The 19,719-nt window shown below is 35.7% G+C and overlaps 1 protein-coding gene across 3 annotated transcripts in view; it reads left to right on the top strand.

Moving 5' to 3' along the window:
- The window catches only part of NT5DC1 (5'-nucleotidase domain containing 1), a 169,418-nt gene that overhangs the window by 23,825 nt on the left and 125,874 nt on the right, over positions 1 to 19,719 (top strand). The window lies entirely within an intron of this gene.

Raw genomic sequence — 19,719 nt, 5'->3', positions numbered from 1 at the left:
AAAGTGCCCTCTGCAGGGCAGTCCTGCAGTATTTATACTGTTTTTCCCTGACTGCATGAGGTTACCCTGAGTTTGAGCTCTTCCTCCTGGAGGTGGAAAGCACTAATTATTGTGGAAATTTCTATTGGGCAGGCTCTCTTTTTTTCTTGTTTTCTTATTGAAAAATAAACTCTTTGTCTGAAATATGTATTAATAGTTTTAACTATGTACCATCTTTTTCTGTGATTTTATTTTAGAAGTTACTATGCAGATGTTTAGGTTGGCTCATGATGGGATGATCTGTTTCTGTTTTTTTGAAAAGTACATTCTTGTGTTATTTGGTTGTAAATATTTGGTAGTATATAAAAGTAGGGGAGGTATTTTTGGAGTGGCGTGTGAATTTAAACCATCATTAAATTCTTCAGGTATTACATAAAGCCATCAATGTGTCCAGTAATATTTCTAAATTCTTACAAAAATAGTTTACCCCAATTCTTAACTTATTTTTAGGTTTGAGAGAAACAAAATGGTGAAAATGTAGGTACACTGTTCTGTATCTCAGTATTTTAAGAGAAATTTCTCTTATTAACCTCAGATTTAATAAGAGAAGTTTGAAACTTGTTAACATATAGATATTTGAATTTTTTGCATACTAAATATTTGAAGTTTTTCAGGCTGAGTCAAGAAATCTATCAGTTTGATAGTAGAGATAGCAATATAATTGCCCTGAAGGATTTAAATTCTTGATTCACAGTACTATACTATATTCAGTAAATGGCTTTAGGTTTTATTGCTTTATTTTCGATTTTCCTTTACAGTTGCAGTAGAGATTACAAAAACCCTTCACTTGATAACGTCTGTCATGTCTATTTAAATAAGATTGCTGTGTACATTTCAGAAGAAAAAAATTCTTCAAATTTTGCTTTCACTTTTTAAAATTATCATTAGCTTACCTTTCACTTTCCTTCAGGAATCTTGATTCAGCCTAATTAGAAACTTTTTTTTTCCCCAAAGATGAAAATAAATGTTGTCATTGTCACTTTAAATGGCTGGTATTCTCCTTAACAGTATTAGAACACTCTTAAAAGAAATTTTCAGGATCCTAAAGAATCTAATAAAAATAGGAAGTTGAAAAGCCAAATTTTCTATCTAATTTAATGTCCTAATTTTATGGCTAAATCAAGTCAACTGTACAGGTGACATAGGTGAGAAGGAAAATTGTTTAACAGGCATAGCTTTTCATTTTTTAAATTTCTGCAGAATTAAGTAGTACGGATTTAGGATTGATCAATAATTAAAATGAATATTTGACCAGTGGATGAAATAAAGGTTTGTTCTTTTTCTTTATCCTTCCTCCTTCCATGTATACAATTTTCTGTATTTTTTTAGACTAAGTCTTCAGTAGCATCTTACAGAAATATAAATGGTAATTCATTTCACTGCCTCCCTTATCCCAAGTCTCACTTTTAAACCTTTTATTGGTTGTCATATTAAAACACCTACAATGGCCTATATGTCTCTATATAACATTCATGGATAGACATGAAATATGGCTTTTATGAGTTGAGATTAACAGAATTAGGAAGTGTATATTCTCATCATTCTTTCATCATTTGTACCTATGGGCTAACTTTTGTAATTATAGTACATACTCTGCTACATTCTCTATGCAGGATAAGAAAGAAATGGCTGCCTTCCATTTACTTCTGGTAGACAATATGGGACAAGATTTTGAAAAAGTAGATTGAAGTAACGTTATGAATGCTCTGACTGCTAGGCTGTATAATTTTAAAAGGAGTTATTAGAAGTACATAATCTATTATTTTTATATGAATAAAGGTTGCACACACATTTGTTTATAATTGAGACTGACATCATGTTCGATATCAGGCCCAAGAAAGTTCAGATTAATTCTTACTGGGCACCTGTGTAGACTGTTCATCTGCGACTACTCCAGCTATTTTCAGAGCTTTTCACCTTAACCTCTCTAGGTCTTTGTTTTTTCATCAACACAATGAAAAGGTTGTACTAGGCTTATAAGCTTCTGTGAGCTTTAAAATTAGATTTTTCTAGTGTTTGAGGTATTTTGGCTCTTTGCCATGGTGAGACAGTGGGCTTGGCTCCATTTAGTATTCTTGGAGACAAAAGAAGGTCATATGCCTTCTTTTTGGGATATGTAAATATATGTGGATATTTGTCACTCTATATTTCCCTTTAACTTTGGAAACTGTGGTGCCTTTATTGGTTGAACTTTGGACGTTCAACCCTTCTTGCAAATAGTGTACTTTTTCAGCACGAGGAATCTGACTGCTGTTTTCTTTTTTAGTCACATAAGAAGTACTGTCTTATCTAAAACAGATTGTAGAATCAGAATATTAGCTAGCCACAGAACACCTAATTGTGTATTTAAAACTATTTTTGTTTTGGGAGTTTACTTGTAGCTGTTTGAAGTGACTAGTCTGTGGCTTTGTGATGAAAACCCATTCCACTTAAAACAGGAAACCATGCTTTTTAAACTCAGTAACCTAACTGATTGTTTTGATATCAAATATGAATGATTTTTCTTTTGCACATCTAGCATTTAGCTGCTCTTAGGCTTGCCTATTCATTTTCACTACCTAGGACTATTCATTAATTCAGCAAATAGTTTTGAGTACCTCTTATGCATCAGGCATGGAGATAAATAAAAACTGGTTTAAAATGTGCAGCCACCACCTTTCCAGGGTTTAAACAGTGGTTCTCAAACTTTTTCCCCCACTTCCACAGTCCTGAGGGATATGACACAGCTCCTTCTAGTCTTAGAGGTTCATTAAGATAGTGATGGTTCAGAGACTATATTTAGAAAAAGCTGATCATGAGGGACTCCTAAGTTGGATATCATTGTTCTATTACCAGCTTGTTAATATTAGCTACATAATTTTTTGTTGTTTGTATTCATATGCTTTTTAACTAACTTATGGTGGAAATTTTTAGTCTTTTATAGAAGTAGGGAAAAATTACAATGAATGCCTATGTACACATTACCCAATTTACTAATCTCGACTCACTGCCACTTAATCCTTATTCCATTCACCACCTTTTCTCAGTATTTTGAACAAATCTTATATTGTACCAATTCACCTGTGAATATTTCAGTGTATTTCTCCAGAAAATAAGGAGTCCTTTTTCTTTAAAACAGTGTTTTCATTATGCCTAAAAAAATAACCAATTTTTAATATTGTCAAGTACTTTAGTCCATATTGAAATCTCCTCAGCTATCTTACATGTGTACGTACACAAACTCCACACACATATATACATATTTATATATTTTTTTATTGATAGGCTTATTGTACTAGGTTTTTAAATATTTCCCTGCTAATGTAGTTTTCTGTCCATGTCTCTTTTTGCCTTCTGAAGTATATTTGCTGAAAAACCGGGTCATCTGTCCTATACAGTTTCCCACAATTTAGATTTTGTTTTTACTGAAAATACTTACCTGTACTCTATTTTTTCTGTAGATTGCTAGTTAGATTTAGAGGTTCAGTCCCATTCAGGTTCACAATACATGTGCACACACACCCATCAATACTTCTTTCGCAGGAACACTTTGTAGACAGTGCTGCGGTGTATTTTAAACAGGAGGCCCTTCATTGCTGGTTCTCTCATTTTTTGGTGTTACTAGGCATAGATACATTCATGTTAGCTAGATTCATTGTTGCTTTGGAGGTTACAAAATGGTGATTATCTATCATTCCCCTTGTGTTCATTAGCTAGAATACTTCTATAAGAAGAAACACTACTCTATCAATTATTTGGCTACCCTGAAGTTTGTATAGAAAAAGGAGAACAAATGCCTTTACCAATGTTGGACCCAGTACGCTTACTTCCTAGCATCCTGTAGAGGTGGGCCACTGAGCTGCCTAACTGTGTCATAAAGCAGGTATTGTTCTTGTTGCTCAAAATATTTCCCCATCCTTGCTTAACAGGAACGTTTTCATGTTAGCTCCTGAGTCCTTTTGACATGATCCCAGAAACCTTTTATAGCTTCTTTTCTTCTGGTATTTTTACTTTTCCTGGCTCAAATCTGTAATCAGGGAGTCTTGCTTCCATCTGTGGGAAATAGAAGTTAGATACTACAATCTGGGTGCTAAGGGTGTGTATTGCTCCTGGTTTGGGAATTGTTTCTAGGCTTTCCCAGGAGACAGAGCTAGGAAATGCATTCATATAATGTTAATTAAATACAAAAGACATAATAACTTCATAGTGATACATCCAGTTCGCATTCAGGACCACAGGGTATTTCATGACCTCCAACTTGTATCTGTAGCTCCTAGTCCCCCACTAAAAACCCAGCTCTCATGACAGTCATGTAGTTATTCATTTGCTTTATTCCATAACATTCATATTTTCTCAATAGCAATACCAACATTCAACCACAATATTGAAAGTAGTTTAAGATTATTTTTGCATGTCTTTTGGTACCTCCAGTAGACCTGTAGAGTCAAATTGCCATGCTTTAGAGTCCCTTGAAATGGCTCATTTCAATGTAGCAGACCTACCCACTCAACTCACTGTTCAGTTTGTTGTGACTTTGGTTTTAATATTTAGAAATGCTCTTTAAATTTAATTTTCTTTTATACTTTCCTAGAATAGTTACAATTCCTGTGGTATGCTGATAAATGGTTAAGAACTGGCTTGGGGTGGAGGCCAGTGTGTTTGTTGATATCTGTGATGTAAGTGCTTCTACCATGGTTAATATCAAGCTACCGAAGTAAAGACAGCTGGCTCACAAAGTACCTGAACATGTACTAAGAGCCAGTCCAGGCCAGCTCTAGCACACATTGCATGTTTTCCTGAGTCAAATTTATAAAACTAGGAATATTCGGAGAAGTCTGGCTTCTGTTACTGACATCCATACTGTGTTTCACCCTCTTTTTGTAAGTAACCTTTAAGAAAAGTTTTATCCTTCTGTTACTTTTTAGACATTCATATCTCCTTCCAGTTTCTTAGATAAATGGCATCATAATACACCTACTTTATCCCACCTCTTTTTATGTAACTGTTTGCCTTGGAGATAATTGCATAAAATTATGTCAAACTGGTCCACATTCCTTTTTATAGCTACATAGTACTCCATTGTGTGACTGTACCACAGTTTTTCAACCATTTCCCTATTAATGGACATCTGTATTATTCCTCTCTTGCAAATTCAAATACTTCTACATTGAATGACTTTGTGTATGTATATATTTGCCTGAATATCTTTGGGAGAGATTTTTAGGACTGGGATTCATGGGTCAAAAGGTAAATAAATATGTAATTTTGCTACAGATCATTAAATTCCCCTCCCTAGGTATTGAATCATTTTGCATTTCCACCAGCAATAAATGAGAGTGCCTATTTCCCCAGAGCCTTACCATGTTGTTTAGATTTTGTTGAATTTTTAGATTTTGCCCAGTTTAGAGATGAAAATTGGAATCTTAGTCTACCTGTAATTTTGATTCCTCCTACTAAGTGTGTGGTTGAGCATCTTTTCATGTAGTTAAAACTATACTTCTAGCCCACTTTACTTGTGAGTGTTCTATATCTTAGGAATATAAACCTTTTTTTGTGATAGAGTTTGCGCATATTTTTTCCCAGTTTGTTATTTGTCTTTTTTGTTTGCTTATGAGGTTTTTCTTTATTCAACATTTCCTTTGAAGACCTATAAATTTTGATTCAGAATATTATTATTCTATGAACTCAGAGCTATAAGGGACATTAAAGATCATCTAGATTAATCATTTTATTCTTCAGATGAGGAAACTAGCTTCTCTGTTAGGAATATCTCCTTCCCTAATGTTTAATTGAATTAAATTTCTGAAAGAAGAGTTGTTTGCAAGAGAGTCTATTGAAAGAAAACACCCCAAGCTGAGCTACTGTGTTCATCCCTTTACTAAGAGGATACTGAGTTTCCTGCCCCTCATCCTCCAGCCTTTTGGCAGTGGGATGGGAAAAGTGCCCAGAAGCTCACTTAGGGCACTTACGAGACCCACAGCTCCTACCACCACCTAGCTGTACCTCATTCTTCTCAAAAAAGTTTTAAAAGAGCATTTGTAGGTGCTTTTATAGAGCCCAGGAGCTAAAAATGATGTATTTGTGTAAATAATCTAACGTGGTTTAGTGGTTAGATACCTGCTGAGGGCTTAAAGAAAGAGATTCATACATAAAAACAGGTGTTTATGACAACCCCTGAAACTTCAGGCCAGGTCAAGAAAAACTGAGAGTCATTTAAAAAGATTGAACAAGGGCTTTATAGTCTATTTTCTATTACACATAAATTGCTACATTACTTAAAGAACTCATAGTTTTGTGCCCCAGGCTCTTAATGACATCACTGTCTTTCCATATTAACTTGCCCAGTTAAAAATATAGAGCTGCTTGGCTGCTTGACCCAAGATCTGGCCTCCCAACTGGGTCTCAGCCATTCAAACATGTTCCTACTCTCTTTACAAGTTCAACTTTCACATGCAGTCTCTGCTTTGTTGGAAGGAGAAATTAGAAAGTTAAAGTGTAGAAAGTTGAAGTTTTAATTGGGGAAGTAAGAGGGTGACACTTTCTATGTGAATGTGTTTACTCCTCTGCTTATTATTAGAACAACTCCACAATTAGCAATTACCTATTAGCAATTACCTATATAATAGCCAGAACCTAGAGGGTACCTGGGCGCCTGTAGGGGGCCAAACGGTGTGAGTGGCAGCACAGACCATTGGAAACCCATTGAGACTGATATATTTTTCTGTTAGTTTGTTGTTAGTATATAGGAATGAAACATTTCTGTGTATTAATTTTGTATCCTGCCAACTTTGCTAAATGAGTATCAGTCTCAATGGGTTTCCAGTTTAAGTAATTCTGGGCCCTAGTCTACTTAGCCTTTGGTCAGACTTTGTTGCCGACCGACCGACCTGTAGCCTAACTGTGGACCAGCGCTGCAGGACTGTCCTTCTGCCGTCTCTGGCTCCTTGCTCCGCCCATCAGTGACCCCGAGCGGTTCACCCGGCCTTCTTGCGCTGTGGATTTCCTCATTGGTTAAATCCCTAAAGTCTGCTTACTTGCTTTCAGATTTTAAGAGTAACTACTATTTAGAGAAAATGAAGAAAATAGAAAATAAAATTTGTATACCACAGAGACACAGTTACTGTTCATGGTGATGGTTTCTCCCCCAGTGACCTTTTTAGTGCTAAAATTCTGTCAGTTATCTTTATTCTCTTATGAATCAAAGTAAGTCTTGCCACTTCTAGTGCCAGGAAGGCTAAAATGTAAATATGCTATGGTCCTGTCCTGTTTTCTCTTATTTTTGTTAGAAACCTTGGAAGGTGAAATAAGATACATGTAAAGTGGGAGAACAGTACCTGGAGGTATTTGACAAATGTGAATGATGATGATGATTGTAAGTAAATGTCTCTGATGTTACCCTGAATCTCTAAAGCATCAGTCTTCTCAAATGTTTGCCAAACTGTTTGGAGCCTCTACTGTGTGCCAGTGCTAGGTTATATTCTCTAACCTGCTACTGGTAATCTTAGTCTCATGGAGGAGGCAGACACCAAACACAGCCCCTTCCATCCTTTGCCATGACTTCTTTTAGATTCCAGAATTAATGGATTCTGGCATGAAATCCGTGTTCCAAATCATCAAATAGTGTTTTCTCATCACTCTTTTAACACTCACTCCTGATATAACTCAAGGACTACTGGTTATTTGTTGCTCTGCACAGATAGTGCCTGGAACAAAGCATGAGCTTCATAAATTTTTGCTGAATGATGGAATTAAGAGCTTTAAGAGACCAGATTTCAGTATTTATTGAGCATGGTCATTCTGCCTCACACTTCTGGGCACCCAGAGGTGGGGACTTTTGCACAGGGCTACTTTGGATCTGAGTCCTTTCAGTCTATGTATTTACCTAAAATAACTGAAGTCCCAGACAACATCAACAACTGATTCCCAAAGTAGTTTTCACAAGAGAATAACTGGCTGTTGTTTTAGTGACTATGTACCTTAAACTTTTCTACTGGTGAGTTCATATTTCAGACTACATTTTCGAAAGACGGTGTTTCTCAAAGTAGAAGTGAGGTGGGAGGCAAGGGGATGGATGTGTGATAGCGATAAAGGTATGGGTAAAAGAAAGCAGCTGAGAAAGAGAGACAAAGAAAAGAAGAGGAGCCCAGACTCTTAGGGATTTAAACAGATTTCTTTAAATCTCTCAGAAACCTGAACTGTGCAGTTTCAAAGCAACAGATAACTTTTTTAAGTTAAAGTTCCATTCATGAACAATCAGCAGTCCCCATGATCAACTTATATTGATTGTGAATTAGTGCCCCTTTGTCCCCCTCCCCACCCTGCACTCACCCAAACCTTGGTAACCACCAGTCACTTCTCAGTGTCTGTGAGTCTACTTCTCTTTTGCTTTGTTTTTATATTCCACAAATAAGTGAAATCTTACAGTATTTGTCTTTTTCCACCTGGTTTATTTCTCTAAGTATAATACCTTCTAGATCCATCCATGTTGTTGCAAAAGGCAGGAGGATTCTTTTCTTTTTATGGCATGTATATGTACCATAGTGTATACGTACCATATCTGCTCGATCCATTCATCTTATTAATGGGCACTTAGGTTGCTTCCATATCTTGGCTGTTGCAAATAGTGCTGTGATAAACATAGAAGTGCATGTATCTTTCAAACCAGGAATTTTGTTTTATTCTGGTAAATTCCTAGGAGTGGAATTACTGGGTCAAGTGGTATTTCTATTTTTAGTTTGAAGAACCTCCATATTGCTTTCCACAATGGTTGAACTAGTTTACATTCCCACCAGCAGTGTAGGATGGTTCCCCTTTCTCCGCATTCTCGCCAGCATTTGTTGTTTCTTGTCTTTTGGATTGTAGCCATTCTAAATGGTATGAGATGGTATCTGATTGCAGTTTTTATTTGCACTTCCCTGATGATTAGTGGTGTGGAGCATCTTTTCATGTGCCGGTTGGCCATTTGTGTTTCTTCTTTAGAGAACTGTCTGTTCATTATATACTCCACCCATTTTTTAATTGGGTTATTTCTTTTTTGGGTGTTCAGACATTTGAGTTCTTTATATATTTTAGATATTAACCCCTTATCAGAGGAGTCATTTGTGAATATATTCTCCCATACTGTAGGTTGTCTTTTGTTCTGCTGATGGTGCCCTTTGCTGTAAAAGATTTTTAGTTCGATGTAGTCCCACTTGTTCGTCTTTTATTTTGTTTCCCTTGCCCAGTGAGATGTGTCCAGGGAAAAGTTCCTCATGCTTATGTTCAAGAGATTTTTGCCTATGTTTTCTTCTAAGAGTTTTGTGGTTTCATGACATATATTCAGGTCTTTGATTCATTTAGAGTTTACTTTTGTATTTGAAGTTAGACAATAATCCAGTTTCATTCTCTTACATGTAGCTATCCAGTTTTGCCAACACCAGTGTGGAAGAGGCTGTCTTTTCCCCATAGTATATTCGGGGCTCCTTTATCATATATTACTTGGCCATATATGTGTGGGTTTATATCTGGGCTCTCTATTCTGTTCCACTGATCTATGGGTCTGTTCTTGTGCCAGTAACAAACTGTTTTGATTAGTGTAGCTTTGTAGTAGAGCCTGAAATCAGGGAGCGTAAACCCCTCCAGCTTTGTTCTTCTTTCTCAGGATTGCTTTGGCTATTTGGGGTCTTTTGTAGTTTCATAGAAATTTTAAAAATATTTGTTCTAGTTCATTGAAGAATGTTGTTGGTATTTTGATAGGGATTGCATTGCATCTGTAGATTGCTTTAGGCAGGATAGCCATTTTGACAATATTAATTCTTCCTGTCCATGAGTACAGGATAAATTTCCATTTATTGGTGTCTTCTTTAATTTCTCTCATGAGTGTCTTGTGGTTTTCAGAGTATAGGTCTTTCATCACTTCCTTGGTTAGGTTTATTCCTAGTAATTTATTCTTTTTTTTAATGTTTTTTTATTTTGGTATCATTAATCTACAATCACATGAGCAACATTATGTTTACTAGACTCCCCCCATCATCAAGTAATTTATTCTTTTTGATGCAATTGTAAATGGAGTTGTTTTCCTGATTTATATTTCTGTTAGTTTGTTGTTAGTATATAGGAATGAAACAGATTTCTGTATATTAATTTTGTATCCTGCCAACTTTGCAGAATTCAGTTACTAGTTCTAGTAGTTTTGGAGTGGATTCTTTAGGGATTTTATGTACAATATCATGTCATCTGCAAATAGTGACAGTTTAACTTCTTCCTTACCAGTTTGGATGCCTTTTATCTCTGTGTTGTCTGATTGATGTGGCTAGGACGTCCAGTACATACTGAGTAAAAATGATGAGAGTCGGCATACTTGTCTTGTTCCTGATCTTAAAGGAAAAGCCTTCAGCTTTTTCCTATTGAATATGATGTTGGCTATGGTTTGTCATATGTGGCCTTTATTGTGTTGAGGTACATACCCTCTAGACCCATTTGTTGAGAGTTTTTATCATGAATGGTTGTTGAATATTGTCAAATGCTTTTTCAGCATCTACTGAGATGATCATGTGATTTTTATCTCTTTTTATTAATGTGTATGATACTGATTGATTTATGAATATTGTACCATCCTTGCATCCCTGGAATAACTCACATTTGGTCATGATGGATGACCTTTTGATGTATTTTTTAATTCAATTTGCTAATATTTTTTGAGGATTTTTGCATCTGTGTTCATCAGAGATACTGGTTTGTAATTTTCATTTTTGTGGTGTCTTTGGTTTTGTTATTAGAGTGATGCTGGCTTCATGGAATGAGTTTGGAAGTATTTCCTCCTCTTCTACTTTTTGGAATATTTTAAGGAGGATGGGTATTAGCTCTTCTTCAAATGTTTGGTAGAATTTGGTGTGAAGCCATCTGGACCTGGTATTTTTTGGGGGGAATTTTTTGGATTACGAGTTTGGTTTCATTCGTGGTAATTGGTCTGTTCTGATTTTCTAGTTTTTCCTGGTCAGTCTTGGAAGGTTGTATTTTTCTAGGAAGTTATCCATTTCTTCTAGTCCAATTTATTGACATATGATTTTTCTTAGTATTCTCTATTAATTTGTATTTCTGTGGTATCTGTTGTGATTATTCCTTCTTCATTTCTGGTTTTGTTTATGTGTATACATTCTCTTTTCTTCTTCATAAGTTTGGCTAGAGGTTTATCTGTTTTGCTTATTTTCTCAAAGAACCAGCTCCTGATTTCATTGATTTTTTTTTCTGTTGTTTTATTCTTCTCTATTTCACTTATTTCTGCTCTGATCTTTATTATGTCCCTCCTTCTACTGACTTTGGGCTTCATTTGTTCTTTTTCTGGTTTCTTTAATTGTGAGTTTAGACTGTTTATTTGGGATTGTTCTTGGTTCTTGAGGTAAGCCTGTATTGCTATGTACTTTCCTCTTAGAACTGCCTTTGCCACCTCCCATATTTTGGGCTGCTCTGTTTTTGTTTCATTTTCTCCATGTATTGCTTGAGTTCTGTTTTAATTTGTTCATTAATCCATTGAGTATTTAGAAACATGTTGTTTGGCCTCCATGTGTTTGTTGGTTTTTTTGTTTTCTTTGTGTAAATTATTTCTAGTTTCATACCATTGTGGTCTGAGAAGCTGCTTGATACAATTTCAATCCTTTTTAATTTATTGAGGCTCTTTTTGTTGCCTAGTATGTGATCTATTCTGGGGAATGTACACTTGAGAAAAATGTGTATATTGCTGCTTTTGGGTGGAGTGTTCTGTAAATGTCTGTTAAGTCTATTTGATCTACGTATTATTAAGTGCCTGTGTTTCCTTATTTTTTGCCTGGCTGATCTGTTGATGTGAGTGGTGTGTTCAAGTGTCCTAAAATGAATGTGGTATGGTCTGTTTCCCCTTTTAATTCTCTTAACATTTGCTTACATATTTTGGTGCTCCTATGTTGAGTGCATAGATATTTATAATGGTTATATCTTCTTGTTGGACTGATCCCTTTATCATTATGTCACGTCCTTCTTTGTCTCTTGTTACTTTGTTTTGAAATCAGTGTTGTCTAATATAAGTAAGGCTGCTGTTTTTATCTCCCTATTGTTTGCATGGAATATCTTTTTCCATCCCTTCACTTTTAGTCTGTGTGTCTTTGGGTCTGAAATGAGTCTTTTATAGACAGCACATAGGTGGGTCTTGTTTCCTTATCCATTCTGCCATTCTCTGTCTTTTGAGTGGTACATTCAGTCATTTACATTTAAGGTGATTATTGATAGATATGAACTTATTGCCATTTTATTTATCATTTTCTGGCTATTTTTTATAGCTCCTCTCTTTTCCTTTCTTCCTCTTTTACACTCTTCTCCTGTTATTGGTGGTTTTCTTTGTGTTGTAATTGTATTTCTCTTATTTATTTATTTTTTTTGTATGTGTATTTATTGTAGTCTTTATCTTTGTGGTTACCAAAGGTTAAAGGATAGCCTCCTTAGTATATAATAGTCTATCTTAAATTGTTGATTACTCTTTCAAACACAGCCTAAAGGTATTTTTTTCTTCCTCTTCTTCCTCCTCCACATTTTTGGTGTTAGATGTCATAATCTGTGCTTTTTATGTATCCCTTGACTGATTTTCTGTATAGTTGATTTTGCTTCTTTAGTTTTGTTTTAATTTTGTACTTGCTTGGTAATTAGTTGGTTTAATACCTTTACTGTGGGTTTTATTTTCACTGGTGAAGGTTATTTAGCCTTAGGGTCATTTCCATCCACAGCAGTCCCTTTAACATATTCTGTAAGGCTGGCTTAGTGGTGATGAAGTCCATCAACTTTTGTTTATCTGGAAATTGTTTAATCCCTGCTTCAAATGTCAGTGATAATCTTGGTGGGTAGAGAATTCTTGGTTGGAGGTCCTTCTCTTTCACTATATTAAATATATTTTGCCACTCCCTTCTGGCCTGAAGAAATTCTCTTGAGAAGTCTGCTGATAGCCTGATGAGGTTTCCTTTCTAAGTAATTTTTTTCCCCCTCTCTGACTGCTTTCAATACTCTCCTTATCTTTGATCTTTGCCATTTTAATTATTATATATCTTGATGTTGTCTTCCTGGGGTTCTTTTTGTTAGGGGATCTCTGTGTTTCCATGACTTAAGTATCTGTGTCCTTTCCCAGATTTGGGAAGTTTTCAACAATTATTTCCTTAAAGATTTTCTATCCCTTTGTCTTTCTCTTCTTCTTTTGGTACCCCTGTTATGTGAATATTGTTTCATTTGGACTGGTTACATGGCTCTCCTACCATTCTTTTGTTCCTAGAGATCCTTCTTCTCCAGTTCCTCAACTTCTTTGTCTTCCTTTTCTCTAATTTCCATGTCTCTCACTGTCTCCTCTACCTGCACTAATCTTTTAAACCCTCCGCTGTATGTTTCATTTCATATACTGTGTTCTTCAGCCCTGAGTGTCTCTTTGTTGAAGAACGCTCTGAGATCTTGAGTACTTTTCTATAAATCTATGAACATGCTTATGACTTTTATTTTGAAATTTTTATCAAGAATATTGGTGGTCTCCGTTTCATTTAGTCCTCTTTATAGGGTTCTGTCTTGTAGTTTTGTTTGGATCATATTCTTCTGCCTGCTCATTTTATCAGGGTATCTGTGTTTCTACCTTTTTATTAGATGAATCTGTTATGTTTCCTGGCCTATAGAGTAATAGCTTTATGCGGAAGGTGTGCGGTGGTACCCAGAAGCTCAAGATTCTTTACTCTCTGCAGAAAAGAAGTGTATAGTTTATTTTTGTGTTCTCTGGTTCTATTTTGTGGAGTCCCAGCTGTTTTTGTGAACTGAGCAGGGCTTCTTTCTGTCTTTACTGGCAGTTTTCTTCAGCCACTTCCTTTATGATCAACTCAGGAGACTCTGTTCAGCTCTCTGTGGATAAGGCCACTGTCTGCCTGGCCTCCAGCAGGGATGGTGGGTCTGCAGGGATAATGGGATGGGCGTGCTGATATGCAGCTCTGCCTGGGCCAGATGTGTAGCACCCAGTTTAGACACCCTCAGGGAGATGGAGCTCTTGGGTCTGGCTCCTGCAGGCACCTCCCTAGTTGGGCTAAAACGGAGCCAAGGAAGCGGGGAGAGTCTCCCTCTGACTGTAAGGCAGCAAAGCCTGACATTGCTGCTGGGCTGAGTGGGTTGTCTGGGGGCAGCCTGCTCTGGGAGGAGCCTGGGGGTGCATTGCCAGCAAGGGGCATGGAGCATCTGGGTATTGAGGGATGGCTGAAGAGATACGGTCCACCTGCCCTTTCTCCTGGGGAGAGAGTTCCATCTAACCCTCAGCCCTCTGCACCCCTCGCACTACTGGCAAGTCTTTCAAACTGCCACCTCTGCTTTGGGTCTCAGGACTGGCAGAGCGTGCCTGACCTCTTCACTGGCTAGAGTCTCAGCCTCCCAGAGGGTTCTACCAGCCCCTGGTGTCCAGCCCTGCTAATCACCAGAACCCAGTAATGTGGGCTTGTGATCCCAGATCACAACTCTGGGCCCAGGTGTGCAGTGCTCCTGGGCTCATACCTCCTCCACATTCCATTCCTCTTTCTTCTCCCCGTAGGCTGATTGGGGGTAGGCCTTGGGTCCCACTCAATTTTGTCTCTGCCACTTTACCCTTCTCTGTGAGGTCTCCTCTTCTTCCCCAGATGTAGGCAGTCAGTTCTGCAGTCTGCAGGTCATTTACTGGTTTAGTTGTATTTGCTGTATTTCTTCTTCATGTGTTTTTGGGAGGAGGTTTCCACTTTGCCTTCTTACCCCATCACCTTTTTCTGGAAGGCCCAGAATGTCAACAGATAATTTTTTATATGTGCCTTTGTTTTCCAAATTTCCTCATGCATCCATAGCTCATTTACTTGTTGATACGTCAATTCATTCAGCTCCTCAATGTATTATATGTCAGGAAATAAAAATGGGCTCATAGACTACTGATAGCACTTATTGATTCCTTCCCTGCTCAAATTACCTATTAGCTCTTCTCTCCTGAGTGGAAATACATGGCCTTTAAAGGGGTAAATGTTATTATTTGGGAAGTGAGTACTAGATAGATATTTTAGAACATTTAGAGTTTGTAAATGAAAACTTTGAGGATCACATTCAGCATCACTAGAAAATGAATTTTAGAGCTACAAAAAATACCAGTCTTAGTACCAGAAACTGATATTTAAATTTTGTCCATAGCAGCCCTAAACCAATATTTTATGACTCCATGTCAGTCTTCTTAGATAACAATAACAGAGCTATGGCTTATACCTGTCAACTAGCGAAAGCATATTTAGACAGAATTAACTTTTTCCTATTAAAATCTTAGGTAATATGCCATTCATTCCATTACTTAAGGAACAATGTAACTTATATTAACAAAAGTATTTTTCCATAAGTTTTACTGTATATTTATTGACTCTGGCCTCATTATACTTGATTCAATTGAATAATATTATTTTAGCTGTGTTTCAGGTGATACTCTAGCTATGGATCAACATACCCATTTCTGGTCATGTTTTCACAGGTATTCTTATTTACAGAACCAAAGATACCTTTTATAAAATGCATATGTACAAAACATACAAATTTGTATGGAGAACCAGGTGTCTTCTAGAGTTCTGAAATCTCTTAGATAATCTCCAGCTGCAAAACTAACATATTTTATGCTCCTATCTTTTGCTAGGTGCGATTCTAAGAACTTTACATTTATTATCTCATTTTCTCCTTGTAGCAGTCCCATGAGGTGGGTACCGTTATCCCTGTCTCTAGACCTCAGAAATTAAGGCCAGAGAGGTTAATTATTACCCTGGCCAAGGTCACAGAGTAGGTGATGGTAAAGTTACTGTTTTGAATGGATACGTTTCTTAAGGATTTACAAGGAACCCAGCATAATTCTGAGGATAGCACTATTTAATTTGGAACTACTATTGGCTGTTCTTTGTCAAAATTTGGATGAAAGTGTAATCCCACTATGCTTGTTTTCCAGATCATCTTCTCAAAATGAAAGAGCCATTGAGTCATGTTCTAAGAGTTTCAGTTTTTAAGAGTGATTAATTCAGACTTTGCTAATTGAAAAATAAACTAATTGAAAAACAAATAGTGCTAATGTTGATGTTTGTTTTTATCTTGAAAAAGTTTTTAATATATTTAATTTATAACACATGGCCTTTTATAATGGTTGAAAGAAAAAGTGGTATTACCAAAAAATTCTAAATGTTTTAGGAGACATTTGAATTATTACTAATATTTTAATTTAAACAATGTATAAACCATAGTAAAAGCTAAGAGGCTATTCTGAAAAACAAAAATCCCATTTAAGAAACCTTAATGTGGATTCCCAACTTAAGAGCATTTGATAGTTTAAAAAAAATAGATTGAGAGCTTTTTATAAATTTACAATTTGAATTGTCTCATTAATGTATCCTAGGCAACCTCAAAATATGTTAGTTTTGCAGCTGGAGATTATCTAAGAGATTTCAGAACTCTAGAAGACACCTGGTTCTCCATACAAATTTGTATGTTTTGTACATGTGCATTTTATAAAAGGTATCCTAGGCAACCTTTGACATACTTCTTCAAATGCTTATATTTCCTTAGATTTAATAATAGCTCAACTTTGAGCTAATGATTAATCTAATTAATCTAGTTCCTATCTTTATTTCACTGTTGCCCTTCAAATGGAAAATCAAGTATATGTGATGGTACTACAGACATCAGAAGCCTTAAAATACATTTAAAATAGTATAATCCTATTTTGAACTAGGACTAGCATGCTTATCAGAGAATCTTTTCTTACAAATTTAGGTAAGATCATTATTGTACATACAGGAAGTTGTGTTTCAGTATTAAAGTTTCATTGACATAATGCTACTTAAAATGTTGAGTTTCTGGCAGTTTCATTATGTGTGTTTAGTATTTAGACATAATTTCTGAGTGGAACTAAGAGAATGGCATTAGAATCTATACTTGATTTTGCAGAGATTTACTTATTTACATATACTAATGGAATACATTTAGAATTTCATTTTTGGATCTTCATATTTGTATAAATTGTGTATTTAGCACAAGTTAAAAATGACAGGGAATTGCCTTTGATTACAATGAGGATGGCAAGAGAGTAAAATACATATTTGGGTACTTCCCATTTTGTCTCCAGTCCTGCTTTTGGTGTGATTTCCCCATAGACTTTGATTTCTTGTGTTGGTATGTGTTAATTTATAATTAATTGCTTTTTGATTTTGTATCCAGTAAGATTTGTGTAATTGTAGCCAAGCTTTTAAAGATAAGTTTAATAGAAAGTATATTGGTCAGACATGACAGATAAAAAATTGCAATTACAAAATAAGAGATGTATCCTAATAGTATATAGAGTAGCTGTTAAAAAATATAGATAATAATGAGAAAATAATTATTTAGCAAAAATTGTAGTGTGAGAATTTTTTTTTTTTTTTTTTTTTTTTTTTTAGATAATTATTTTTTATTGAAGGGTAGTTGACACACAGTATTACATTACATTAGTTTCAGGTGTACAACACAGTGATTCAACATTTATATACATGATAATTCTAAGTACCAGCTATCACCATACCAAGTTGTTACAATATTTTGACTATATTCCTTATGCTATACATTACATCCCGGTTGCTTATTTATTTTACAATTGGAAGTGTGTACTTTTTCTTGGTTGTTGTTGTTAGGGCATCTCTCATATTTATTGATCAAATGGTTGTTAACAACAATAAAATTCTGTATAGGGGAGTCAATGCTCAATGCACAATCATTAATCCACCCCAAGCCTAATTTTCGTCAGTCTCCAATCTTCTGAAGCATAACGAACAAGTTCTTACATGGAGAACAAATTCTTACATAGTGAATAAGTTACATGGTGAACAGTACAAGGGCAGTCATCACAGAAACTTTTGGTTTTGCTCATGCATTATGAACTATAAACAGTCAGTTCAAATATGAATACACATTTGATTTTTATACTTGATTTATATGTGGATACCACATTTCTCTCTTTATTATTTTTAATAAGATGCTGAAGTGGTAGGTAGATACAACATAAAGGTAGAAAACATAGTTTAGTGTTGTAAGAGAGCAAATGTAGATGATCAGGTGTGTGCCTGTAGACTATGTGTTAATCCAAGCTAGACAAGGGCAATAAAACATCCACATATGCAGAAGATTTCTCTCAGAACAGGGGGGGTGAGGTTCTAAGCCTCACCTCTGTTGATCCCCAATTTCTCATCTGATGACCCCCCTGCGACTGTGCCTGTCTTAGGTTGTTCCTCCCTTGAGGAATCTTACCCGTCTCTGGCTAACCAGTCATCTTCCGGGGCCATACAGGGAAATGTTAAGTTGGTAAGTGAGAGAGAAGCCTTATTGTTTGAAATGGTTAGCTTTTTATTTCTTTGCATATTTATGCCCTGTGGCTTCTATGCCCAGCATTTGTCTTGAGGTATCTTTACCACTTGGAGGAGTTATGATACTCGGTAAATTTGATATGAGGCACGAATTCTATTTAAGAATTCGTTGTAATTAGGAAGAAAGAAGAAAAGCTATAGAAGTAGCAGGCGGGAGAAAACATGGGAAGATTGATTATTTCTTTGACATATCTTCTTGTAGAGTAACTTCAGCATGTATAGATTTTAAGCTATGTAGTGTGAGAATTTATGGGGAAAATGTTAAGAGTTTTGTAGCCTGTGGGAAACAACTGACCTTACCAATTGTAGGTTTTTTTGGTAAGGGTTGGAGAGTGGGGAGTGCAGGGGGAAGCTCTCATTCAACTAGTAACAGTTTATGAGTAATTAACTTAAAGCCTTAACATTTTGTGTTAATTGGTACAAATGCTGATTAAACTTGTGTAGATTTGGGGTAATAAAATTATTATGTTTTGAAGAATACCATTTAAGAGCTGAGTCCATAATAATATTGAAAAATAGTTGTATTTGAAAACATCTATTCTTAGACTGTATTTTATTGGTAGCATTGATAGAACGAAATTCTTGTACATTTTAATGCATATTGTATGCTACAATATAACTATTGAACTGCTATTAAAATGCGCTGATCTGTAGTGTTAATAAATTCATGAGAATTTAAAAAATCCTTCATATGACTAAAGAGCACTTCCCCATCTTTTTAAATTTAACTTTATAGCGCTTTACTCTAGGATATGGTTTTTCAGTTGAAAAGTGCACATGTGGTCCAAGTTCATGAGCTGTATGGTTCTTTAGATATTCTTATCATGGAAGGTAAGAGGGAAACAGGACTTTAACTTTGTTTTGCTTATAAGACATTAGAAATATTAAATCATTTTGTCCAAGATGATTTTTATTAAAATTATATCTTTGAGACATTAGTAAAGACACTTAAGTCTTCTGTTTGTCATTTTTTAAATAGTATTCTGACTGTCACTCTAACTCGATCTAATTCACCTTTGTCTTCAGATTGTCTTGCATTTGTGGACCATCATCTGTGTGTCAGGCACTTTGTTTTTCTCATTTGATCTAGAAGAACCTTATATGATAGATATTAGCACTCTTATTTTGTACATAAGGAAACTGAAGCTCAAGGTTTTGGGAATTATGCAGCTTCTATAAGCCAGTAGATGGCAGAGTGGAGAGTTTGGACACTAGGTTCAAAGGCTACATTGACATTTTCCAGAAAACCATGCAATCAGATACTTTTAGTTTATTCCTCTTAATTTGCTATGATTGTTACTTAAAT

This window comes from Manis pentadactyla, chromosome 12 (assembly GCF_030020395.1).
Source record: "Manis pentadactyla isolate mManPen7 chromosome 12, mManPen7.hap1, whole genome shotgun sequence".
Classification (NCBI taxonomy): domain Eukaryota; kingdom Metazoa; phylum Chordata; class Mammalia; order Pholidota; family Manidae; genus Manis; species Manis pentadactyla.
Note: the sequence above shows the minus strand (reverse complement) of the source record. Positions and strands in the feature narration are given on the sequence as shown.